The sequence below is a fragment of the Schistocerca serialis genome, chromosome 4, assembly GCF_023864345.2.
Source record: "Schistocerca serialis cubense isolate TAMUIC-IGC-003099 chromosome 4, iqSchSeri2.2, whole genome shotgun sequence".
In the NCBI taxonomy this organism is placed as follows: Eukaryota; Metazoa; Arthropoda; class Insecta; order Orthoptera; family Acrididae; genus Schistocerca; species Schistocerca serialis.
The window spans coordinates 114,021,513-114,048,560 of record NC_064641.1 but is presented as its reverse complement, the minus strand read 5'-3'; the positions used below and the strand labels follow the sequence as shown (position 1 = coordinate 114,048,560).

Genomic DNA, 27,048 nt, shown 5'->3' with positions numbered 1-27,048 from the left:
TTGATTCGTTCACTGTATACTCCCATTAGGACACAGCATGTAATGTCCGAATGGTGTGTGATTAAATACTAAAATCTTCGAAGTATTATAATTACTTTAAAGTGAACCTGCCACAGTATCCTATGTTTTAGAGCTAATTTTTCGACTCACTAAGGGAAATTGTAATAGAAAGAGTAGCATCAGGGGTAGTAGATGTAATCCCGGCTTTAATTTGAAGAAATTTCCTGTTACTTCCCAAACCCTCATCCTGACTGCGTGAGTTTCACATATTTCTGAGTCTTAACTGATTCCTTGGTAGAGGTCGCCCTTCATGATGATAAAGTGAAAGGCTATGTCGCAAACCAGTAATCAGTTCCCGTAAGTCCTTTAGACTAATACCCGTCCTACAATTATCTAAACGGCGGAGCCAGTTGTGGTGGGAAATAGCGAAACGTATCCAATTATGTGCATTCTGGATCAGACTCGTACAGTTGTAATGGCAGGTACTGACTGGAGATAAATTTCAGAGCGTACAACCCTGCTGTTGATTGTGCACAATATTTCTTCGTCTGACCTAGATGTCTTTGTCGGGTGCCGCAAGATGTCGTAGTCGCGACCCAAGCTATTGTTACCAACGCCCAGCTATTTATACCTAAGTTCGATTCACTTTGCTGGCCACGCCCTCTTTACGTCTTTATCGTCCGTACCGTCTTCCCGTGAAACAAGGGTGTAGTTAGTGGTTCCCGGTCACCTGCTAATTCCGCCAGTGAAATATATAACCCAACTGTGGTACATCAGTACTGTATTTGTTAATACACATTCTTCATACACACCAGTTTAAGATATATATGCAGAAAGAAGACACGAACACAGAAATCTGGAGATTTTCGAGGCCACGGAATGCCCCAGTTAAGCAAAATAACGCGGATTGCAAATAAGTGACGAATCGTTTGTACAATTTCCGGACAGCGAGTGATCTGAATGTCCAACTGAAATCATAGTTTTCCGATGTTAACGTGTCCGTAGCCATCCCACGTGTTTCAAACGTACAGGTCTAACGAGAGGATGTTTGTTACTATCGCTGCGCTGTTCGTGACGAGTCAACCTGTGACCCTCAGACACCAGTCGTTTCTAAAGTTTCACCTGCGGCTTAACAATTTTTATTTTCATAAGTGAAAACAAGTTAAATAACAGAAAAAATGGAACCAGAGGCTTCACATTCGTATTGCTGTTGTTGTGGTCTTCAGTCTGAAGACTGTTTGATGCATCTCTCGAAGCTAGTCTATCCTGCGCAACCTTTCCTCTCTCTGCAGAACTACTGCAACCTGCGCCTATCTGGACCTACTTACTGTAGTCAGGTCTTGGTCTCCCTCTAAAATTTTTACCCCCTCTCCCAAACTTCCCTCCATTGCTAAATCAACGATGGCTCGATGACACCGGATGTGTCCTATCAACCTTTCCCTTCTTTCAGTCAAAATATGACATAAATTTCTTTTTTTCTCAATTAGATTCAGTAACTCCTCATTAGTTCTTGATGAAAGCTTCGCAATTATTCTGTGGCACCAGGTCTCAGAGGTTTCTTTTACGATAGTCAGTCAGTTTGCAACCCACGTATACTGAGGAGACAGAAATCATGGGGTACCTCTTCATACCTTATTATAGTATCGGACCTCCTTTTGTCCGGCGTAGTGCAGCAGCTAGATGTGGCATGGACTCAGCAAGTCGTTGAAAGTTCCCTGCAAAAATATCGAGCTATGCTGCCTCTACAGCCTCTGCAGTTGGAAAAGAGTTGGCGGTTCAGGATTTTGTGCACGAACTGACTTCTCGATTACGTCCCAGAAATGTTCGATAAGATTCATGTTGGGCTGGCCAAATCATTTGCCCGAATTGTCCGGTATGTTCCTATAACCAATCGCGAAGGGTTGTGGCCCGGCGACATGGAGCATTGTCATCCATAAAAATTCCGTCGTTGTTGGGGAACATGAAGTCCAGGAATCGCTGCAAATTTTCTGCTGTAGCCGAGCATAACTAGGACCCAGTTCGTTTCATGTAAACACATCATTATGGAAGCACCATCAGCTCTTACCAGTTGAGTCGTCTAGGGTCCAACCGATTTTAGTCACGAGCCCAGGAGAAGCGCTGCAGGTGATGTGCTGTTAACAAAGGCACTGGCTTCGGTCGTCTGCTGCCGTAGGACATTAACGCCGTATTTCCCCGCACTGCCCTAACAGATATGTTCGTCGTACGTCCCACATAAATTTCTGCGGTTATTTCACCAGTGCTGCTTGTCTGTTAACGCTGACAATTCTACGCAAACGCCGCTGCTCTCGGTCGTTAAGTGAAGGCCTTCGACCCCGGTGTTGTACGCGCTGAGTGTGAATGTGTGAAATGTGGTATTCTCGGCATACTCTTGACACTGTGGATCGCGGAATGTTGAATTCCTAACGATTTTCGAAACTGGACGTCCCATTCACGTAGCCCCAACAACCATTCCGCATTCAATGTCTGCTCATTCCCGTCATGCGGCTATAATGAAGTCGGAAGCTTTTCACATCAATCACCTGAATACAAATGATAGCTCCGTCAATGCACTGCCCTTTTATACCTTGTGTACCCGATATTAGCGCCATCTGTGTAGTGCATATCGCTATCCTATAACCTTTGTCACCTCACTGAACGATTTACAGTACGCTGCCCAAGGATGATCCTTCTTAATCTGAAGTGCACAACAGACCTCATCCGGACATCGATGATGTAAGGCATGGGAATGGAGAAAGATATATATTACAGCAATTAGAGCAGATTATTGGAGCAAGAAATATTCCCAGTCTTGCTTGTGATTATGAAACTTCTCATGCATATCAGAATCGCAGCACAACTGAGCGTTGACCAAATTCTGCATCACGCGGGAATGCGCCGTATTGCGCCGAGGGCCGGCCGGGGTGGCCGAGCGGTCCTAGGCGCTACGGTCGCAGGTTCGAATCCTGCCTCGGGCATGGATGTGTGTGATGTCCTTAGGTTAGTTAGGTTTAAGTAGTTCTAAGTTCTAGGGGACTGATGACCTCAGAAGTTAAGTCCCATAGTACTCAGAGCCATTTGAACCATTGCGCCGAGAGCGGAATTTGAAATTGTTTCCCGACGTGGAAAATGCGACCGTATATGGCATGGTCTTTGTTTGGTTATCGTGAGTGTGCCGTCCTTGCCTGAAGTCGGCGTAACACGTAACGCGACATGACGTGAGCATGATAACAGTATATGCCTAGTCACTGCGCAACCTGCAGTTAACTGTGCGACTCTTTTCCCGTGCTGTACGGATGTGCGTGAATCTGTCAGAAACAGTTTAGGTCATTGTGTGGTAGCCGTAGGGAGCCACGAATTTCTGCTGCGGTGTTGAGGTATAACGCAGAGTTGCTTACTGTCGAAACACAAGCCAGCATCATATAGGAGGGGCATCGAGTGTTAGCGTTGCCGCAAATAATGCTGAAATACTGCAGGGTAATTATGAGACGCCTTTAAATCGAATCCGAGCAATTGTTCCAGTGATAATGCGTACACATTTGGCTTCAACTTTGCAGATCAGCACCGGCTCATAGAGTGCGCGAGAATGCGTATCCTCGAATCCAGGCATAATTTCCGTCGTGTGTAGGCATGAATGGCGTTTATCAGTTGACGCACAGCGCCTATCAGTTCTTTGTTTCGTAGAACTTTATGAATTTTAACACTGTTATTGTTTTTCAGTAGGTGGGCTACAAACAAAGGAAACGGTGGTGTTAACTCGGGTAATGTGAGCTGCGGAAGGGTTTTGAAATAACTTTGTTACGAAACGGATTTTACAAATGGTATGGTAATGTTTGAATTGCAACTTACGGAACCAGTGGCTGGAAAGGACTATTTAATATTGTTTTGACGTAAACTGCTTAGCTTTTAACGGCAATTCAAAATGAGAGCTAACACTGTGACTGGATGCTTTCCAACATAAACCATTGGAAAAAAAATTGCGGCATTGCTATTCTAGGGGTGTTTGTTGCTGCTCCACGAAAACCATCGAAACTTACTGAGAAATCTCCGAAGATACGACCCAAAACCGTCTCTTCAGATTCTACGGTGCGAACAGTTGTTGGTCGTGGACCTCGCCCTTCTCTGTATGGGGTAACTGTAAGAGGCTTTCATTTTTCAGTCCACGACTAAATTTCTTCGAGTGAGGAAAATGACCGTTGGGGAGCTTTCCTCTGTACATTCCTTCGGCCTGGGGGCGGCGCATCGTGTACAGTGTCAGAAATTCCTGTAATAATAAGTAACACCCCATCCGCTTCAGTAAGTCATCACAGTTGTGCATTATTTTTCAGCGTCGATCCGGCAGGGGACTGTTCGTTACGAAACACAAATCAGTTTTCAAACTACGTCTCTCACACACAGTGACCTCAGACCGCATAACTCTCGTTTCCATCTGCTGGTTTCTGATATGAAAATACTCTTTTTTTCTGAACGATAACAATCCGACGCTCTTGCTGTCATTTTTCGGATTAGTGTTTTATTTTTCAGTCACCAATGCTACGCTGTTTAGAATGTGTAGCCCAAGTGGTTGTATAGTGTTACCATAAAATTGTACACACCTAAATTACAGTCAGTGTTTTAAAGTCATACAGTGGGGAAAACGTAGGGCCTCGATCAGACTTCACTACAGGCAGAACAAAGTGTGTTTTGATTGAACTAGTATACGAGGTGTGATTGGAAAGTTTTTAGAATGGATCCGCTACTGCTTACTGGTTTGGCGGGCAGGTACAAGGAGGGTGGGGAGTGAGTCATTGCCTTGTCCTTGAACGCTCTCTGACACGGAACTGCGGGACTGTTAGGGCTTGTTGCCGGATTCTGTCTGCGTGAAAATGGACATAAAAACGGAGCAACGAGTTTGTGTGAAATTGTGTTTTAAAACCGGGAAATCGGATTCTGAAAGTTATGAACTATTAAAAACAACTTCTAGAGGTAATTGTATGAGCCAATCAAATGTTTTTGTGTGGTTCAACAGCTTTAAAAATGGCTACGAATCATTTGAAGATGAACCACGGTTCGGCCGTCCTTCCACCTCATAAACGAATGAAAACATTGTGAAAGTTCGCGACTTAGTGCGTTGTGATCGTAGACTTACCATTAGGGAGATGGCTGATGAACTTAATTTAAGTTTCTATGCAATAAATACAATTTTAACTGAAGATGTGAATATGCGTCGAGTGTCCGCAAAATATATTACAACAGTGTTGTCAAGTGACCAGAGACAATATCTACTTGAAGTCACCCAAGAACTGATTAATCGGACTAAAAATGACCCAAATTTGGTAAATAGGGTAAGTACAGGTGACGAATCTTGGGTATGTGGGTATGATCCTGAAAACAAAGTGCAGTCTTTGCAGTGGAAGACTCCAGGTTCACCACGACCGAAAAAAGCACGGCAAAGTCGATCGAAAGTGAAGACAATGTTGGTGAAGTTTTTCGATTCTACTGGTATTGTGCATCATGAATTTACCCCTGGAGGACAGACAGTTAACCAGGAATACTACAAAGGTGTCCTTGGGCGTTTGCCTGCATTGTGGAAAGACAGGAGTTGGGTGCTACACCATGACAATGCTCCTCTGGCTCATCATGCTTTCTCCATCGTTGAATTTTTGACCAAATTCGAAATTCCTGTGTTTCCACAACCGCCATATTCCCCTGATTTGGCCCCTGCGGACTTCTACCTGTTTCCTAAATTGAAATTTCACTGAAAGGGAAGCGATTTGACTCGATTGAAGACATCCAGGCAAATACGGAGAGCATCCTTAACACACTTACGGAAAAAAATTTCTAGGAATGTTTCCAAAAGCGGAAACACCGTTGGAGTCGGTGTGATCAGACAGAATGGGACTATTTTGAAGGCAGTAGTATGTAAGTTCCACCATTGTAGAATTACAAGGCCATTCTTAAAACTTCCCAAGGCTGTTACACTCTTATGTGGAATACTATGTCATAACTATTGAGGAGACATTTGGTACATTGTCTGTGATTATCAAGTTTGGGCGTTTCTACCATTGTATGACTTGATGTAGAATACGGATTCTGATGAAAAATCGCTTTTTTGTCATCGGTCTTGTGACGGGTTTGATGCGGCCTGCCACGAATTGCTGCCCTGCGCCAATCACGTCATCTCAGAGCACCACATGCACCCGACTTCCTGAGTTATTTGTTGGATGTATTCCAGCTTATGTCTCTCCCCTGCAGTTTTTACCTTCTCCAGCCCCCTCTAGTACAATTCATTGACATCGTAACACACGTGCTACATTTTTGTCCCTTTTTGTCAGTGTTTTTGCATGTCCCTGTCCTTGCCGAGTATGTGGAGAATCTCATCATTTCTTATCAGTGCATCGAATTTTCATCATCCTTTTCTAGCACCACATCTCGAACGGTCCCATTCTCTTCTTTAACGACTTTCCACGATTCACTTACAGCGCTGTACTCATTCTCAGCAATTTCTTCGTCAAATTAAGGGCAACGTGTGATTCTAATAGACTTCTTCTGGCTACACAACCGAACCTGGTTTGGTAGTGGTGATTGTTAAATAAGATATTTTAATCCAATCAGTGAAAGCAGTGCTGCAGAATGTTATCATTCAGAATATGTACTACAATATAGGAAATACACTACTGGCCATTAAAATTGCTACACCAAGAAGAAATGCAGATGATAAACGGGTATTCATTGGGCAAATATATTGTACTAGAACTGACATGTCATTACATTTTCACGCAATTTGTGTGCATAGATCCTGAGAAATCAGTACCCAGAACAACCACCTCTGGCCGTAATTACGGCCTTGAGACGCCTGGGCATTGAGTCAAACAGAGCTTGGATGGCGTGTACAGGTACAGCTGCCCATGCAGCTTCAACACGATACCACAGTTCATCAAGAGTAGTGACTCGCCAGTTGCTCGGCCACCATTGACCAGACGTTTTCAGTTGGTGGGAGATCTGGAGAATGTGCTGGCCAGGACAGCAGTCGAACATTTTCTGTATCCAGAAAGGCCCGTACAGGACCTGCAACATGCGGTCGTGCATTATCCTGCTGAAATGTAGGGTTTCGCACGAATCGAATGAACGGTAGAGCCACGGGTCGTAACACAACCGAAATGTAACGTCCACTGTTCAAAGTGCCATCAATGCGAACAAGAGGTGACCGAGACGTGTAACGAATGGCACCCCAAATCATCACGCCGGGTGATACGCCAGTATGGCGATGACGAATACATGCTTCCAATGTGCGTTGACCGCGATGTCGCCAAACACGTATGCGACCATCATGATGCTGTAAACAGAACCTGGATTCATCCGAAAAAATGACGTTTTGCCATTCGTGCACCCAGGTTCGTCGTTGAGTACACCATCGCAGGCACTCCTGTCCGTGATGCAACGTCAAGGGTAACCGCAGCCATGGTCTCAGAGCTGATAATCCATGCTGCTCCAAACGGCGTGGAACTGTTCATTCAAATGGTTGTTGTCTTGCAATCGTCCCCATCTGTTGACTCAGGGATCGAGACGTGGCTGCACGATCCGTTACAGCCATACGGATAAGATGCCTGTGATCTCGACTGCTAGTGGCACGAAGCCGTTGAGATCCAGCACGGCGTTCCGTATTACCCTCCTGAACCCACCGATTCCATATTCTGCTAACAGTCATTGGATCTCGACCAACGCGAGCAGCAATGTCGCGATACGATAAACCGCAATCGCGATAGGCTACAATCCGACCCTTGTCAAAGTCGGAAACGTAATGGTACGCATTTCTCCTCCTTACACGAGGCATCACAACAACGTTTCACCACGCAACGCCGGTCAACTGCTGTTTGTGTATGAGAAATCGGTTGGAAACTTTCCTCGTGTCAGCACGTTGTAGGTGTCGCTACCGGCGCCAACCTTGTGTGAATGCTCTGAAAAGCTTATCATTTGCATACCACAGCATCTTCATCCTGTCGGTTAAATTTCGCGTCTGTAGCACGTCATCTAGGTGGTGTAAAAATTTAATGGCCAGTAGTGTAGTTTATGTTTCTGTACCTTGTGTATAATTTTGGCGGAAAATATTCGGGACAGCCTGTATACCGTGCGATGGGAGCGCGTCGTCGTGCATCGTTCTGCACGATGCAGAGACTGTGTGCAGTTGAACATTTTGCTGACCTGAGTGTGTGTATGGTCCGGCCCGCCAGCTATCCCTGCAGCGCTTCCGTGAGCGGCGGCCATCGCGTGAGGCCACATTTGGTTGCCGCCCCTGCGCCAATACGGTTCGACCTCTGCTCTTTCGATTCCTGTGGCCCGCGGCGTCGAAACGCTACTACCCACATGGGCGCCCGTCCTGCCCAAGTGTGGCTGTCCCGGTGAATGACTTACCAGTGGTACAATATTGTCCGATTCGGATTATCACTGGCGCAGAGATTTCCTTACGATTTTGGCCTGATAAAAAGGACGGGCCGAGCGGGCGTAACCTCGGGTATTTGCGACGTGTTTCCGCTTATCCCTTGGCCGGCACCTCACGGCTAGAAGTGAGCAGTGGGGGCAGCTCACAGTGCACAAGCGCTAGACATTCTCAAGACGTCACGTATTTTGCTGCGCCTTTCAGTCTGGAGAAAAAAAAAAGCTTGCGAAAAGGCCCGGCAGGTAGCAGCACTTTCCAGAGACTCCTGTGGGGAGAGAATGGGGTGACCGATATGACTGTCTACACTCTGATCCTGAGGCTGACTCGTCGAAAGGCGACTCTCTTAAACAGGACACAGAATAGTGCGGCAATACACAGGTGCGGAACTATCGTGCTCTCGTCTCCGCCACTGAGCCGTTGGCTCAGTACACGAATACACGAGGTGTATATTGGTCAATTCTTCATCAGCAAACCTAACCACGTCACTACGTATCACTTTTCACATACAACTAAGAATGACGGAAAAATAAACCAGAGACAGAACTGCACAGTACAACAGCACGTACGATTAGTGAATGGGTTACGTTTATTTCCGAACTAAACACACAGCGTATACCGTCTACATTTGCACTGTTGCAGAGATATTTTCAGTGCAATACCAATAAAAATGTAAACGGCGAGATGAAATGAAATGAAACGAAATGAAATTACTTTGTAATATGTCTCTGGAGACATGTCCTCCGAAAACATCCGAAATTTTGTCGGTGGAGCCGGCCGGAGTGGCCGTGCGGTTCTGGGCGCTACAGTCTGGAGCCGAGCGACCGCTACGGTCGCAGGTTCGAATCCTTAGGTTAGTTACGTTTAATTAGTTCTAAGTTCTAGGCGACTGATGACCTCCGAAGTTAAGTCGCATAGTGCTCAGAGCCATTTGAACCATTTGTCGTTGGAGTTAGTGTTTTCCCAGCATGCCGTACTTAATTTTCGGTTGTACTTAAAAATGATCCCCTTCTTACCTATTCTCTACCCATTACTACGAGGGGTATCCGTAAAATAAGGTTCCCAATTTTTTTTCACAGTGTAAAACATGTTTATTTCATGAACGCGTACATTTTTGGAAAGTTCAGACTTTAATCTTTTTTTTTACATAGTCGCCACTGAGGTCAATACATTTTTGTATGCGGTGTAAGAGCTTTTGAATGCCCGAGTCAAAAAAAATCTGCCGCCAAGCCGCGCAGGTAACTGAGAACCGCTTCTTCCAGCTCTTCTCTGTCGCCGAATTGTGTTTCACCCAGGTGTTTCTTCATGTCAGGGAGGAGATAGTAGTCACTTGGGGGCTACGTCCGGTCTGTAGGGTGGATGTTTGAAAATACCCCATCCATATTTTGCCATGAGCTTGTTGGTGGCTTTAGCGGTGTGCGGCCGAGCGTTATCCTGATGCAAACGCACCCCCTTGGACAGCATACCCCTCCTCTTGTTTTGAATTGCACGGCGCAATTTTTGCAGTGTCTCGCAGTGGGGCAGCGTTGATTGTTGTACCGGTGGGCAAATACTCGCACAATAATACCCCCTTCCTGTCCCAAAACACTGTTGCCGACATTTTGCGTTTGTTTGAATTTTCACGATCTCGGCGACTCTGGGTGCTTCTATTGTTTGGACTGTTCTTTGGTTTCGGGTGTGTGGTAGTGCACCCAAGTCTCGTCTCCAGTGGCGATGGAGTCGAGGTATTCCTCGCCCTGTGATCTTGAAGAAGTTCTTGGAACGCTTCAATGCGTTGACGCTTGTGGTCTTCGGTCAACATTCTTGGCACCCACCTGGCGCAAACCATAGCATACACTTGATGCTCCGTCAAAGTCTTGTCAGTAGAGGTTTTGCTGACATCAGGGATCATTTCGGAGAGCTCACGAACCGTCACTCTTCGGTCTCAGAGCACCGCTGTCTCCACTTTTGCTATTGTTTCGTCAGAAACAGATGGCCGTCCGGAACGCTTCACATCATGGACGTCAGTACTCCCGTTCTTGAACTCTCTGCACCATTTGCGCACGTGTTGTACGCTCATACACTTGTCTCCATAGGTTTCGCATAGCTGGGAATGGATTTCTGCCGGCGCAATGTTATTTGCAGACAGGAAACGGATCACCGAGTGCAGCTCACACCTGGCGGGCGAAGCGAGCGGGAGATCCCTCACGTACGGCTGCCAAGCCAAAACCGAGCTCCGCAGGCAGCTCGCTAGGAAGGGGATTTGGAGTGGGGAACCAAGGTACACTACAGAATCGCGGGATCCACCGTAACAGCGCTTTTCAGGGCTGTAGCGCCATGTGAACCTTATTTTACAGACAACCCTCGTATGTTACAGTTGTTGTTCCCGAACATTATATATTTTTACAGATAGTGAGTCATCCACTATCTGACCAAAAGTATCCGGACACCACTACGTAATGTGGAACTGATCACTAGACGTCACGAGAGGCGACGTGTCACTATAATAAGAGGTTGGGGGGGGGGGGGGGGAGGAAGGTGTATTGAGTTGTCAGTAGAGAAACAGTAACAGTAGAATTATGGGTCAGCCACGAGAGATCGGTGGCTTCGAGCGTGGATTGGTCATCACATGTCACCTGAGCAACAAATCCATCAGGGACATTTAAACCCTTCTAAGGCTACCAAAGTCGACTGTTAGCGATGTGACTGCGAAGAAATATCCACAGCCAAACGAAGACCAGGCAGATCACATGTACTGACAGAAACGTGTCGTCGAATGGTGCTGACGGTGGTTGTAAAAAAATCGCATGAAATCAGCAGAGCAAATCGTGCCGTCGAATGGTGCTGACGGTGGTTGTAGAAAAAATCGCATGAAATCAGCAGAGCAAATCACTCGTGACTCCAAAGTGCTACCAGCAGTCCAGATAGCACTATGATTGTGCGTAGGGAGTTAAAAAGTATGAGTACTCAGTGTTGGGTGACACTTGAAGTGATGTAAAGAGCGACTCCAATGGACAGTGCTTCATTTGAAATGAGTAATTTGGACTGATGAATCACCCTATACCCTGTGACAATCCAATGGTATGGTTTTGGTTCGGCGAATATCTGGAGAACGTTACCTGCCATCGTGTGGACTGCCAACAGTGAAGTGGGCCCGAGGTGGTGTTACGGCATGGGGATGGTTTGGCTGTCGTCCCCTTATTGCGCTTAAGAAAACGCTGAATGCGGAAGGATACGAACACAGTTTACAGCTCTGTGTAGTACCCTCAGTAGACGATCAGTCTGCAGCCTATAACTGACAGTCTCAGCATGACAATCCACACTGTCTTACAGCAGCATTTGTGGTGTAATGGTTGTGGGCGGTAAGACTCCTGAAACGGACTGACTTGCCAAGAGTTCCGAACGGAACCCAATGGTACCCTCGCTCAAGACCACAGCATCCAACATCACTACCCTATCTGTTTTCAGCTTTGAGGATGGGTAAGGAACCATTCCCCCAGTGGAATTCAGACATCTAATCGAAAGTTTCACGGCGAGAGGTGAAGCTACCATAAAGCCAAAGGGTGGGCGCACCTCATGTTAAAAATATCAATTGATGGGCGTGCTGGTACTTAAGATCAGGTAGTGGATATGTATCAACGTTCCAGTAGTAAAGAAAGATGAGTGGGGTGGTGGTAGGTAACTTTTTTTAACGAAACGAAATAGATGCGTACGGTTTCTGCGGCTACGCGCATCTGGTCAGCTCAGTGCGGCCCGCAAAGGGATTGAGACCAGCGTCTATAGCTGCAGCTGGGAGCTAGCTGGCGGCGCCTAAAGTGCGCGAGCAGGGCGGGCCGCCGCTGTTATGCAAATGGCTGCGTAGCGCCGCCAGCGCCAGCGGCCTCATTAACATTGCAGCGGGCGCTGTTGACTTAGCGAGGCGCAGATTAGAGCCGCCGCGATCCAGCGCGGCCCCATTAGACGGAGCCGGGGGCTTCTGCTTCAGCCCCGGCTGTCCCAGGGTGGGCGGCGCCGCCCGCTTCTGAATTTATTAGCCTCTGCAGCTTCGTGGCGGCTCACGGGAAGCCGGTCGCAGTTGGCTGGCTGGTGTCTGTCACTCGTCACTAGAGCAGCTTATCTTGCTGCGACGAGCGAGAGCAGCACACCGTTAGAGGCGCTGGTCTCAACTTGGGAGGACGAACGTCATCGCCCAGTCGCCTACACCCTCCCCCCGGTGCTGTTAAGTTAGACTGCTGTCATACGTAGACGGGTCACGTACAGGTACTTCATATTCAGATGGCGCTGGCCGCTGATGTACAGACACAACGTTCTCGTCAGTTCAGACAAGGAGTAAGCGGACACCACGGCGCGGACCGGCACATGACATGGGAAGGGGCAACAAATGTCTACAGATGTGGCCAGGGCTGGCTAAAGCATTTTATCTGCGGATTCTGTCGATGGTAGCCGTCACAGGAAAAACGTAATGAGCAATATTTCTTTTATGTGGCCCCATTGATAGTATGTATCCAAACAACAGAGGAAATACATTTGACGATTCTTACGGCAGTCGCCTTAGATATTGTACCGGGGATACTACTGCACTTCGGGTTGCCAACCCCAAATATAGAAAGTCCGGCCTGGGTGTTGTATTTAGCCGGACATTTTCCCCTTAAAGTCGCACTGCATATTTTGGATAGAAATAATCAGTTTGGTGTGTCCAGTCGTTTATTAACAAACATCTGCAGTCAGTTTTTTGCGAGATGCACTTTAAAGCGCGGGTAAACTAAAAAAAAGTTTGTAAAAAGTGTTACAATTTGGCAGTTATATTAACAACTAAGTGCTCAGTCTCCTCCCTAAGATAATCCCATGTCAGAAAAATGTGCAGTATTTCCCTATATAAAATAAACAATTATCTACTCTTCTGGGACCGAAAACTAGATGATACTGAATAACGTAGGTCATTTCAGTTAGACTTATAAAGAAATAAAAATAATGTGCTTCAAGTATAAATATTTCTTATTCGAAGCCACTTTATCAGGAACGTTATTTTTCTTGTAAATTATCTCCCTGGAACTCTTGATGGGGCACTTTTAAATTACAAAACAACATGATTATCTTTGCTATGATGTCAGTTTGCAATCTACTGCGGTCATTCGTCCGCAGGCATTTACGAAAGAGAACACCCTTATCATTATGGCCTGGGAAAAGCTAATGGTGCTATAAATCGGTATAAAGTATTTAAGATCAGTAAACAACGTCGAACTATGTGCCTTGAGCTTAATTTTCTGGTTTAGCAAGAACGCGGAACAGTGATATCTTACAAAAATGGGGTCTGCCGCTCGCTGATAAAACAAACGCTGTCGCATGTGGAAGTATGTGGGACACTATCCTAGGGAAGGCGCAGTGCAGTGAACCCTCGTTCACACATGCGTGTCCCAACACGAGGGGGCACGATACCATCGGCATATAACACTGATTGCATAAGTTACATAAATGCAGTTGCAAATACCAGATTTGGTTTATTGCGTACTAAATGGTTCAAATGGCTCTGAGCACTATGGGACTTAACATCTATGGTCATCAGTCCCCTAGAGCTTAGAACTACTTAAACCTAACTAACCTAAGGACATCACACAACACCCAGTATTGCGTACTATGCCCCAACAGAACAAGTAGTCCTGTCACGGAAAAGCCACGTATAATACTTCCGTCCGCTACTGTTATACCATAACCTCAAAGCTGGAAGCAGTTCGTATAATGAAATTACTTTTATTCAAGCAATTATAGAATAAAGAAGCAGAGCAGTGTTACCCTCTGAGAGGAATTTTATGTTGACCGTGATATACCTAACGGAGATGGCTTATCGGAAGTGAAAGTCAGAATTACGTAAAAATTTAGACAGTAACAAACAATAATTTGCTTATCCTCACTGTCCAGATGATACTAAAAACGGTCGCCAGCCTAATTAGGCATAAGAATGAGTAACATTCTTGTTCCTGAAAATGAAAATAAATAACTTCAATGAGCAAACACAGGCTGTACTTCGTCTCACGAGAGTGCAATGAACTTTGGCACCTGCATATGTTCACATTAAAGAAAGTCCTAACAGTTATATGAGAACATGGCTGTTTGCATAATGGTAACAGAAAATGACATATACTTTTGCCTTCAAGGCTTGGTCAACTGAATGGCCTCATTAATGTTAATACCAATATTCACTGTAGAGTTATAAAATAGGCATAGGTTCACTATTACTTTTCAAACATTTTCCTATCTGACAAAAAATTGTAAATGTAGTTCACTGCACATACCTTTTTATTTAGAATTAAAAATTAAATGGAATTCACTAGCACATTACTTCTCACTGTCTTTTGAATAAAGAAGATACTGTTTTCATATATAGTTGTCTTTGTATTAATCGTTACGTAGCGTGAGCACAATAGACAAACTATAGATCCTGTTACAACATTAAGCTGCACTTTTAATACACAAGAGGAACCCAATATTGTACAGAATTTGACTTAAATAGCAAGAGTAATTGAAACTTTCTATAATTAAGTAAATTTGTGCATTTGAACTACTTTTAATGGAGGGGGGCCCTTAATCTTGACCACTGTAGTAGAACAAACTAAACACACTTTCATTACATCAGTGAAACAAGCATGAACATGTAACTCTCAACAGTTGCAGCTCTGAACTTTTACTGCAGTGAAACACAAAATTGAGATATTTGTAAGATCCTTACAACAAACAGTATTAAATTTAGCACACTTTATTGCCGTATTAATTTTAATATGCTTTCAATGAAGGACACTCTGTAATCACTTTAGTATGGGAAGGACCCTTAGTGATTGTGTGACTAGGGATAAAAAAATCAAGGTAGGTGTAAGAGTTAGAGTATAAGTTACCTTATATTTGCGCACACTAAAACATCCAATGAGCTGATCCTTCACTGTACATTACTATAGTGTTCCATTGCAGTGATTGCGCAATGTAGTGGCGATTGCATGTTGGTAGGTGGATTTGCAGGTAGAATTGCTGGACTCTGTCATTTCTTGGTGGCGATGATAGATAACAATTCCAGAATAGTTCCAGCTCTTCATCCATCCATCCGAGGCATTGGAAAGCGTCAGGAAAACCCTCTCCCTTTTCTACCTAGGCCAACCACAATTTGCACGCGCTACACAGTTCCGTTCCCGAGGGGAACCACAAGACCTTTTACATACAAAATAACTAATAACCTTAAGTGAGGATCAGCAATTACATAACAGCAACCAAACATATTAAATGAAACAGAACATTTGCACATATTGGTAGTTCTACACAACATTATTTAAATAAAATTATTTAATTTTAAAGCTAACCAAAGTGATTATATGACAAAGACAAAACATGTAATTTGCTCATATTGCATCTCTGTAAGAGATTACACTTCCTAAACTCTAAAAGAAATCAAAGTTTTTACAAAGAGAGGAGTATACAATTTTGTGTTATCGATTCAATCCAACACATTTACAGAAGCTCAACGATGTAACATTAAATAAAACAAAAGGCAAAATAAATCAGTAGAGCATTAGAGCTATGGTGTTACAGGCAGATCGGCGCATTTGCTTCTTCTGGCCTCGCTTGCCCTGTGCGTAGCGTGTCGTTGCGTCAATGTTAGGCTCCTTCAGCTTACGAAGAAAAAACGTTGGACATGAAATAAGAACAACATTGCTTTGTATATCTATGTAGCCTTACGGTATGTCTTTACATTTCTCCTAATAGTTATTTCTCGCACTCATGTCATTAGCTTTCAAAGGGCCTTCTACGTCTACATCCATACTCCGCAAGCCACCTGACGGTGTGTGGCGGAGGGTACCTTGAGTACCTCTATCGGTTCTCCCTTCTATTCCAGTCTCGTATTGTTCGTGGAAAGAAGGATTGTCGGTATGCCCCTGTGTGGGCTCTAATCTCTCTGATTTTATCCTCATGGTCTCTTCGCGAGATATACGTAGGAGCGAGCAATATACTGCTTGACTCCTCGGTGAAGGTATGTTCTCGAAACTTCAACAAAAGCCCGTACCGAGCTACCGAGCGTCTCTCTTGCAGAGTCTTCCACTGGAGTTTATCTGTCATCTCCGTAGCGCTTTCGCGACTACTAAATGATCCTGCAACGAAGCGCGCTGCTCTCCGTTGGATCTTCTCTATCTCTTCTGTCAACCCTATCTGGTACGAATCCCACACTGGTGAGCAGTAATCAAGACGTGGGCGGACAAGTGCACTGTAATCTATTTCCTTTGTTTTCGGATTCCATTTCCTTAGGATTCTTCCAATGAATCTCAATCAGGCATCTGCTTTACCGACGATCAACTTTATATGATCGTTCCATTTTAAATCACTCCTAATGCGTACTCCCAGATAATTTATGGATTTAACTGCTTCCAGTTGCTGACCTGCTATATTGTAGCTAAATGATAAGGGATCTTTCTTTCTATGTATTCGAAGCACATTACACTTGTCTACATTGAGATTCAATTGCCTTACTTGCTCGTTCTCTACTTCATGGCTAAAAGGTCTAACAAAGGCCGGACACTACCGCAGAAAGCTGGGCACTTGGCAGCCTTAGTTGTACCTGCTTTCTCCCTGCTGACTTACGTCTGCATGAGGTGCTTTACTCTTTCTTTCTTTTTTTCGCGTGCGGCAGTACAGCAGAGTTCGCCTGTGTTTCAGATGACGCCGACGCGGGAGGCCGGAGCCAGCATGCCGATATGTTCCCCGGCCGCCGGCGACACCTGAGGTGAGTGGCCGAGGGTGCCAGCGCCGTGTCCTGCCGTAGCCGAGAAGGGAATCTTGTTTGTACCAGTGTGCTATGAACGCTGATGTGCTGGGTGTGAAGGTGAAGACCGGAATGACCGGCAGAGTTGCCCGCTAATTCGACACATTCCCTTCCTCAGTTCGCGAAACGATAAACAATCACCATAGAACGGAAGGAGTTATCTCGAATGTCGTTAAAATAATGAGGCTTGGTTTTATTAATAAGTAAATATCGTTTTGAAATACGGCCACTGCGGCCGGTGGTCAGTGCATGCGAGCTGATTACCTATGTTTACTGGCTATCAACATACACCATAACGGGAGCGCTCGTCCGTTTTTACGTTTCTTTGCGCTTATTACAGATGTCTCGGTTGACTATAAATCCCATCCATTGTGTCCTGCAAGCACTAAATAATTTCCGGCGTACTGAAGACGTATAAGGCTTGTAAGGCGTCGAGATTTATCGTGCGATTTGTGAAACTAACGGAGAAAGCATTATGAGCAATGGACTGATACGGGAAATCGGATAGAGCGTTTCTTTATGGTCGTCCTAATGTATTCGGTGAAGCGCGAAGTAAGATACCAATCTGTCCTCGCTGAAGAGTTAATGAAGAAAGTTGACACAAAAGGTCAAGAAACGACTTCATGATGGTGCTGCCCTAGAAAAATCGTTTAGGGGGTCAGCGACAGGACAACGGCGATGACGTCAAAGCAGCAGTTCAGCAGTCTATGGCAAATCAGGCAACGGACTTTATCCGTATTGAATATTGAAGTTAGCTGTTAGTTACAAGTGGTTTATGTTGGTAGATACTATGTTGAAAAGTAGATAAAGGTTTCATGTAATAACAGTATTGTTTCAGAAGTTACTATTTGTGATATAAAAACGGATCTTATACAAAAAAGACGCCTCGTAGAGTGCAGTGGTTTTTTAACAAGATAGTTGTTTTAATATATCGGCACGTTAATAGAAAGTAAAGAGCTTTGTCAGTCCAAAGAAATATTAATCCAATTTTGGATAAATCATGGTCCACGTCTGTTTAGATACCTCCAATTGCTTACGTGTTAGTCACCATATTCTTACTAAAAATCGTGCGCAGCGACCATTGTTGTATTCTAATTCTGTATTTCTTTTTCTTTTGTCACCGTTAAGCAAATAGTTTTCATTATTATACTCGCTACTACGTTGTTCGTGACACCTCGTTGCAAGACAGTGGTGATGAGTAGCATAAGTTACTATCGTTGGCCGCGCGGGATTAGCCGAGCGGTTTAAGGCGCTGCAGTCATGGACTGTGCGGCTGGTCCCGGCGGAGGTTCGAGTCCTCCCTCGGGCATGGGTGTGTGTGTTTGTCCTTAGGATAATTTAAGTTAAGTAGTGTGTAAGCTTAGGGACTGATGACCTTAGCAGTTAAGTCCCATTAGATTTCACACGCATTTGAACAGTTTTTTACTATCGTTGAGAATGTTTGGTCGCCATTATTAAAACAATTTCCGACCAGTACCCAGTTATCTGTCTGCAATGGACAGAAGCATATTATAAGGAACGATCAGAAAGGTTCCGTTGGAGGGTGTTGCTGGAGCGTATATGCAACGTAGCGCGACTCTGATGCGGTCATATAGGCATCGGCATTTAGGCAAGGGATTAATGTGGCATTCGACCTACGTGCCGTGAGTGTGGATAGGTGAACTGTGGCCACGGTGTTGCCAAATGCGTCCAAACGAGAGCGGCGTGCTGTTAATTTTTTTCGTGGCTGTCGGAGGACAAACAGCGGGGGACATCGTCGGAGAATGAAGATTGTGTATCGGGCAGTGGTGTCATCCATCGTCCCGTTGACTCAAGGACGTCTACCTGCTCTTTGATTCCCGTGGACCATTGCGTATGAATTTGAAGGAATTTGGTATCTCCATCACTACGGAAGGGTGTACATGCGGGTTCACGCCTTCGGTCCCTTGAAAAGGGGGTATGGAAGGGTCGACGACGATTTCTATCGGACGAGGATGTGCAGCAGGCAGTTACTGACTTCTTGAAGCAGCAGGACACAGTGTTTTACCTAGCGGGTGATTTCAACTTGATGCGTCTGTGGGATGATTGCCCCCCCTCGCTCGCGGCGATTTTGCCTTGTTGGCGTACCGATTATGGACTGAACGGCCTTCGAACGGAAAACTTTTTGATCGCCCCTCATATATTGATTTACGCTCACATTTAAATCTTCCCGTAAGCTATATAATCATACACCAAAATATATGACTACCTGCGTAATATTGAGTTCATCCACCCCTAGAAAATAATACAGCAGCAGTTGCGCGTACAATGGATTCGCAAAGTCTGAGGTACATCTGTGGCACCAGACGCAGACACACAGATCACGCAATACTCGTAAATTACCGGCCGGTGGTGTGCGGCGCCCAGTAGTGTCCCAGATGTCTTTCGTCGGACTCAATTCACGATGATTTGATGGCCAGTACGTCAACGTACGTTCACTGCCTTGCTCCTCGAACCATTCTAGCACGAGTCTGGCCTTGAGACACGGACAGTTACCCAGCCGGAAGAAGCTATCGCCATCGGAGAAGATATTAAACGCGGAGGAACGGAGGTGGCTCTTAATAATGATCACGTAGTTCATAGCTGTCTCGGTAGTTCCTTTCGTATGGATGATTGCATATCACGACACGAGCATCGGCCAGGCGCAGTAGGTAACGTGATTCAATCGATCAGGATCCACGGTCCGATCTCGATGACAAGCGCCCACTGCAGCCGTATCGTTGGATCAAAATGTAAACACGTAGCCGTCATGTGCTGCGGAGCCCCGTGCTGAAACCAGGATTTTAGCGTGCTGCAGATTGCCGCCTAATCTGCTCTACGGAGCGGAAGGGCGTCCTACCTCCACGTGGGCGTCCAGAACCTTTTCACCTACTCGTGGTTTCACCGTCCTCCAACCACTTTACGTAAGTGCTCGCTGTAGTACCACGCGAACAGCCGCCCATATTTGCCGCCTCCGAGATCCATTTTCCAAGTCACTAGGCTATAAAAATCTGTACTTCGTGAAAGTCATTTATGTGGTTGCATATCCAGATTTATAGCCAGTATCGTCGCTAGATCGGTTCTCCATCCTTCCCTGCTCCGCTTACATACGAGGTCTGTTCCGTTAATTCCGGAACATTCGTACGAGGGTAATCCCAAAAGTAAGGTTTCCTATTTTTTTTATAAGTACATACACCTGTTTATTTCTACACTGGTTTACATCAGTTTGCAGCTTGGACATTCAGCTATTTTTTGACATAATCACAATTTCTGTCGATGCAATTTTGTAGACGCTGTGGCAGTTTTTGTATGCCCATGTCATACCAGCTCGCCGCCATGGTGTTCAGAAAGTTATGAACCTCTTCTTTCACCTCGTCGTCGGAACTGTATCGCTTTCCGCCCAAATGTTCTTTTAACCTACGCAACAGGTGATAGTTACTGGGCGCCAAGTCTGGACTATAGGGTGGGTGGATGATTATGTTCCACTGAAACTGCTGCAGAACAGCAACGGTTTGCCAAGCGATGTGTGGGCGAGCGTTGTCACGAAGAATGCGTACGCCCTTGCTCAACATTTCTTTCCTCCGATTCTGAATTCCCCGTTTGAGTTGTTTCAGAGCCTCACAGTACCTGTCGTCGTTAATTATGGCCCCAGTGGGCATGAAGTCGACCAACAATACCCCTTTCCGATCCCAAAAAACGGTAGTCGTGACTTTACCGGCAGACTGTGTTTGTTTGAATTTCCACGGCTTTCGCGAAGAAGTATGCGCCACTGGCGTGATTGTTGCTTGGTCTCAGGTGTAAAGTGGTATGCCCAGGTTTCGTCATCCGTGACAATGGAGTCCAGAAAGTTGCCCCTTTCGGCTGCAAGGCGGTGAGGAAATGCGCGGGAAGCATCAACTCGTTGCCGCATGTGGTCCTCAATCAGCATGCGTGACATCTATCCTGCGCACACCTTCCGGTAGTTCAATGTTTCCGTTAAAATTCTGTGAGCGGTGCTTCGGGAAACGTATGGACCCAACGTGCGGAGATCATCCAGGGTGATCCGCCGATCTTCACGCATGCTTTGCTCAACCTTCAACACTGTCTTCTCAGAAATTGACGGTCTCCTGCTCCTTCGTCCGTAGTGAATTTCGGTCCGACCAGCTGCAGGCACTCCACACCACTTACGAACATTTTTGACATCCATGCACGACTCACCATACACTTCCGTCAATTGGCCATGGATTTCAATCGGCGCAGTGCCCTTTGCGTTCAAAAATCGAATAACTGCGCGCAATTCGCTCTTGGCGATAACATCCAACGGGAGCGCCTGTTTGCACACAGCGCGTGAAGCATTCTTCATAACAGTGTGACCAACTGCTACGTCAGCAGCGTTCTGTACTTATAAAAAAATAGGAGACCTTACTTTTGGGATTACCATCGTAATTTCGCGGCAACGGTGTGTTGGAGTGAAATACGGTTGACATCGCTGCACACACCTGTGTTTCATGTGTAACTGCCTCAGGTTTCATTGTTGTACGTTTGTTAGTTATTTTTCAGTACTGTATGGCGTAGAACGTTGTGTCGCACGGTTTGCGAATTTCGAGAAGACAGAGTTACAGGAAGAAAACCTGTACAGAGAGAGACAAAAATAAATGGTTCTAATGGCTCTGAGCACTATGGGACTTAACATCTGTGGTCATCAGTCCCCCGGAACTTAGAACTACTTAAACCTAACTAACCTAAGAACATCACACACATCCATTCCCGAGGCAGGACTCGAACCTGCGAGCGTAGTGGTCACGTGGTTCCAGACTGACGCGCCTAGAACCGCACGGCCACACCGGCCGGCAGAGAGAGACACCAAATGATGCAGGAAGCCTGCGGCAATGAGTGCTTAAGCCGTACTCGGTGTTACGAATGGTTCTCACGGTTTAAACGTGCCCGGACGGAAGTTAAAGGTGATCCTCATTCAGGATGCCCTACGACATCTACCAAGGATTCTTTTCAGGAACGTGAACGAAACTGTGCGTGCCAATTGAAGACAGACAGAGAGATTGCAGAAGAATGTAACATGTTAGTTGGATCATGTCATGAAATCCTGACACTGCATCCTGGAACGCATCGCGTTGCCGCCAAGTTCGTCTTACGGCTCATGAGTCAAGACTAGAAAGACGTTCTCCGCGCAATCCGTGAAAAGTATTTGGATCGCGCAAATGAGAACGAGATGTACCTTAGGAGAATCATAACTGGTGATAAGACATGGGTCTACGGTTACAATGTTGACCAATGTTCAATCTTCACAATGGGCCAGGGAAGGTTCTCCAATACCAAAAGGCTCGTCGGCTCAGGTCAAACGTCAAAGCCATGCTGATAATTTTCTTTGACTTTAGAGGATTAGTTAATCATGAATTCGTGCCACAGGGACAAACTATTAATCGATGGTACTATCAATAGGTGTTGGGACGCCTGCGAGAAAATGTAAGAATGAAACGGCCTGAAATGTGGCGAAACAATTCATGGCTCTTGTTTCACGATAACACACCCGCATAGTCATTCCTGTTGATGCGAGACTATTCCACAAAAAAAGAAATCACTGTGCTGCCTCATCTTCCGTACTCTCCAGACCTGGCACCTGCGGACTTTTTTCATTTCCAAATTTGAAAACCCCTTGAAACGAGAAAGATTTGCAACAATATACGCGATAAAATTCGCAGACGGCACTTCGCGCGATCCAGAAAAATGCGTACCAGTATTGCTTCACCTTACATCGACGTGACTACTCTGCTATTCACAATAAAGTGCCTGGCAGAGGCTTCAATGAACCACCTTCAAGCTGTCTCTCTACCGTACCACTGTATAACGGCACGCGGGAAAAACGAGCTCTTAAATTTTTCAGTGCGAGCCCTGATTTCTCTTATTTTATAGTGATGATCAGTTCTCCCTATATAGGTGGGTGCCAACAGAATGTTTTCGCAATCGGAGGAGAAAACTGGTGATTGAAATCTCATGAGAAGATCCCGTCGCAACGAACAACGCCTTTGTTTTAATGATTCCCACTCCAATTCACGTATCATGTGTGTGACACTATCTCCCCTATTTCGCGATAATACAAAACGAGCTGCCCTTCTTTGTACTTTTTCGATGTCATCCATCAGTCCCATCTGATGCGGATACCACATCGCACAGCAATACTCCAGAATAGGGCGGAACTGCGTGCTGTTGTAAGCAGTCTATTAAAGAGACCTGTTGCACCTTCTAAGTGTTCTGGTAATGAATCGCAGTCTTTGGTTTGCTCTACCCACAACATTATCTATGTGATCGTTCCAGTTCAGATAATTTGTAATTGTAATACCTAAGTTTTTAGTTGAATTTACAGCCTTCAGATTTGTGTGACTTATCGCGTAATCGAAATGGAGCTGATTTCTTTTAGTACTCATGTGAATAAAATCGCACTTTTCTGTGTTCAGGGTCAGTTGCCACTTTTCGCACCATACAGATATCTAAATCATTTTGCGATTCGTTTTGGTTATCTGATGACTTTACAAGACGGTAAATGACAGCATCATCTGCAAGTAATGTAAGAGGGCCACTCAGATTGTCTCCTATGTCGTTTATATAGATCAGGAACAATAGAGGGCATATAAAACTGCCTTGGGGAACGCCGAATATTACTTCTGTTTTACACGATGCCTTTCCGTCTATTACTGCGAACTGTGACCTTTTTGACAGGTAATCACGAATCCAGTCGCACAAGTGAGGCGATATTCCAGAGGCACGCAGTTTGGTTAAAAGACGCTTGTGAGGAACGGACAGAAAGCCTTCTGGAAACTAAAAATATCGAATCAATTTGACATCTCCTGTCAATAGCACTCATTACTTCAGAAGTATAAAGAGCTAGTTGCGTTTTGCAAGAACGATATTTTCTGAATCAGTGCTATGAGTCAATAAATCGTTTTCTTCGAGGTACTTCATAATATTCGAATACAGTATATGTTCCAAAACCTTACTGCAGATCGACGTTAGTGATATGGGCCTGTAATTCAGCGGATTATTCGTACTTCCCTTTTTGCATATTGGTGTGACTTGAGCAATTTTCCAGTCTTTAGGAACGGATCTTTCTGTGAGCGAGCGCTTGTATATAATTGCTCAATGTGGAGCTATCGTATCAGCATACTCTGAAATGAACCTGACTAGTGTACAGTCTGGACTGGAGACCTTGGCTTTGTTACGTGATTCAAGCCCGTTTGTTACACCGATGGTATCTACTTCTATGTTTCTTATCTTGGCAGTTGCTCTTGATTGGAATTCAGGAATATTTACTTTGTCTTCTTTGGCGAAGGAGTTTCGAAAAACCGTGTTTAATAACTCTGCTTTAGTGGCACTCTCATGAGTGACTTCACCTTTGTTATCGCGCAGTGAAGGTACTGATTGCGTCTTTCCACTGGTGTGCTCTATGTATGACCAGAATCTCTTTGGGTTTTCTGCCAGATTTCGAGACAGAATTTCGTTGTGGAGATTATTGAAAACGTCTCGCATTGAAGTGCGCGCTATATTTCGAACTTCTGCAAAACTTTGCCAGTCTTGGAGATTTTGCGTTCTTTTAAATTTGGAATGCTTTTTTCGCATGCTTCTGCAACAGCCATCTGACCCGTTTTGTGTACCATGGGGGATCAGTACCATCACTTATTAATTTACGTGGTATATATCTCTCAATTGCTGTCGATACTATCTCTTTGAAATCATTCCACAACTTTTCTACACTTGCATGATCAGATCGTAAGGAGTGAAGACGTCTTAAAAAGGCGTTAAGAGCATTCTTATCAGCTTTTTTTAGTAGATATACTTTGCGTTTCTTTTTGATGGTTATGGGTGTTACGGTATTCAGCCTTGCAGCAACTGCCTTGTGGTCGCTAATCTCTGTGTTGGTCCTAAATGGTTCAAATGGCTCTGAGCACTATGGGACTCAACTGCTGTGGTCATCAGTCCCCTAGAACTTACAACTACTTAAACCTAACTAACCTAAGGACATCACACACATCCATACCCGAGGCAGGATTCGAACCTGCGACCGTAGCGGTCGCGCGGTTCCAGACTGTAGCGCCTAGAACCGCTCGGCCACTTCGGCCGGCTGTTCGTCCTAACACTCACTATTTGTCCAGGATTATTTGTTGCTAAGAGGTCAAGTATGATATCACAACCATTTACGCTTCGAGAGGGGTAGTGAACTAATTGTTCAAAATAATTTTCCGAGAAATTTCGGAAGTGGAAACGGCGTTCGGAGCGGTGTAGCTATTGTGGATGAGAGTATTTCGAAGGAAGCGATGCACAGTACGTAAAGGCAAGCGTAGAAATATTTTTGGACCAAGTTCGCGAATTTTTGAACGGACTACGTACTTCCCTTACCGCGTCACCTGCCCATAACACCACCAGGCGGCATTCAACCCCATAGGTCGCCATAACGTTTTGAAACATCAGCGTATGCAGTAAGTAAGTGTGTATGTGTATGCATTTGTACGTGATCAGTGTTTGGTGCGAAGACTGGCATCTGACCTTCAGTATATGCTATTGTAATGTAATTCGCGTAAATAGGCGAAAATATGCGATAATGTTTGGTTTCATCATCACGATTCAATAAGTTAACTGAACTGTTGTATAAAGTGTCCGTGAAAGTAAAAGTTAGGTGCTGTAACGGCACGTCAAGTGATGGGCTCTTTCATAATTTTCTTAATTTGGTAGTAAAAAGACATGAAATATATATTTGGCACTATGGCGGCTAAAATAAAGTGCGCGCCATGCAGGATACCGGGACAGTTGCCCGTGAAGGCGGCGGCCGCTGTGAACGTGTGAATGCCGCTTGGGGTGGATACGCCGGTCTGGGGTGCTGATCGCCTGCCTTCCGTCACAGACGCCGGCAGGCACCCTGTCCTGCCTTTGGGGTGGCCGACACATCTTCCAGACACCGAAGTGCTTGTCAAAAAAAAAAAGAGGAAGAAAGAAAGAGGGCTGCTAACGCTGAGCCAGGATGTCTCGTAGCCGATCCGTATTGTCGGCTGCTGCGAACAAGTATCAGTTCGTGTTTAGTCCTTAAACCTCCAATCACACCATTATTCTTGGCACCTCCCCGTTAATTGCTTTTTTTTATCAGTTGTATTAGCGGCACACAAAAAAGCGCACAGTAGCTGATTATTGTGTGTGTATTACAATCTCGTCAAAAGTATGTGACATTTTTTAAGGATATTTATGATAGAGGAAATGAATTTCCTATGTCAGTCGTCTTACGATTGTTCTTTTATTATGAGAATCGCGACACGTTTCGAGAATTTCTTCTTATTATCAGATAGTTGTTCTTTCATACACTACTGGTCATTAAAATTGCTACACCAAGAAAAAATGCAGATGATAAACGGGTATTCATTGGACAAATATATTATACTAGAACTGACATGTGATTGCATTTTCACGCAATTTGGGTGCATAGATCCTGAGAAATCAGTACCCAGAACAACCACCTCTGGCCGTTATAACGACCTTGATACGCCTGGGCATTGTGTCAGAGCGAGCTTGGATGGCGTGCACAGGTATAGCTGCCTATGCAGCTTCAACACGATACGACATTTCATCAAGAGTAGTGACTGGCGTATTGTGATCAGCCAGTTGTTCGACCACCATTGACAAGACGTTTTCAATTGGTGAGAGATCTGGAGAATGTGCAGGCCCGTGCACCCAAGTTCGTCGTCGAGTACACCATCGCAGGCGCTCCTGTCTGTGATGCAGCGTCAAGGGAACCACAGCCATGGTCTCCGAGCTGATAATCCATGCTGCTGCAAACGTCGTCGAACTGTTCCTGCAGATGGTTTTTATCTTGCAAACGTCCCCATCTGTT

General features: G+C 45.2%; 1 long non-coding RNA gene across 1 annotated transcript in view; it reads left to right on the top strand.

The window, feature by feature from the left end:
* LOC126475370 (uncharacterized) overlaps positions 1-27,048 on the top strand; it is a 656,349-nt gene that overhangs the window by 530,830 nt on the left and 98,471 nt on the right. The window contains exon 3 of the long non-coding RNA XR_007586712.1: positions 17,081-17,147. This is a non-coding gene — a long non-coding RNA (uncharacterized LOC126475370). The remainder of the gene's footprint in view (positions 1-17,080; positions 17,148-27,048) is intronic.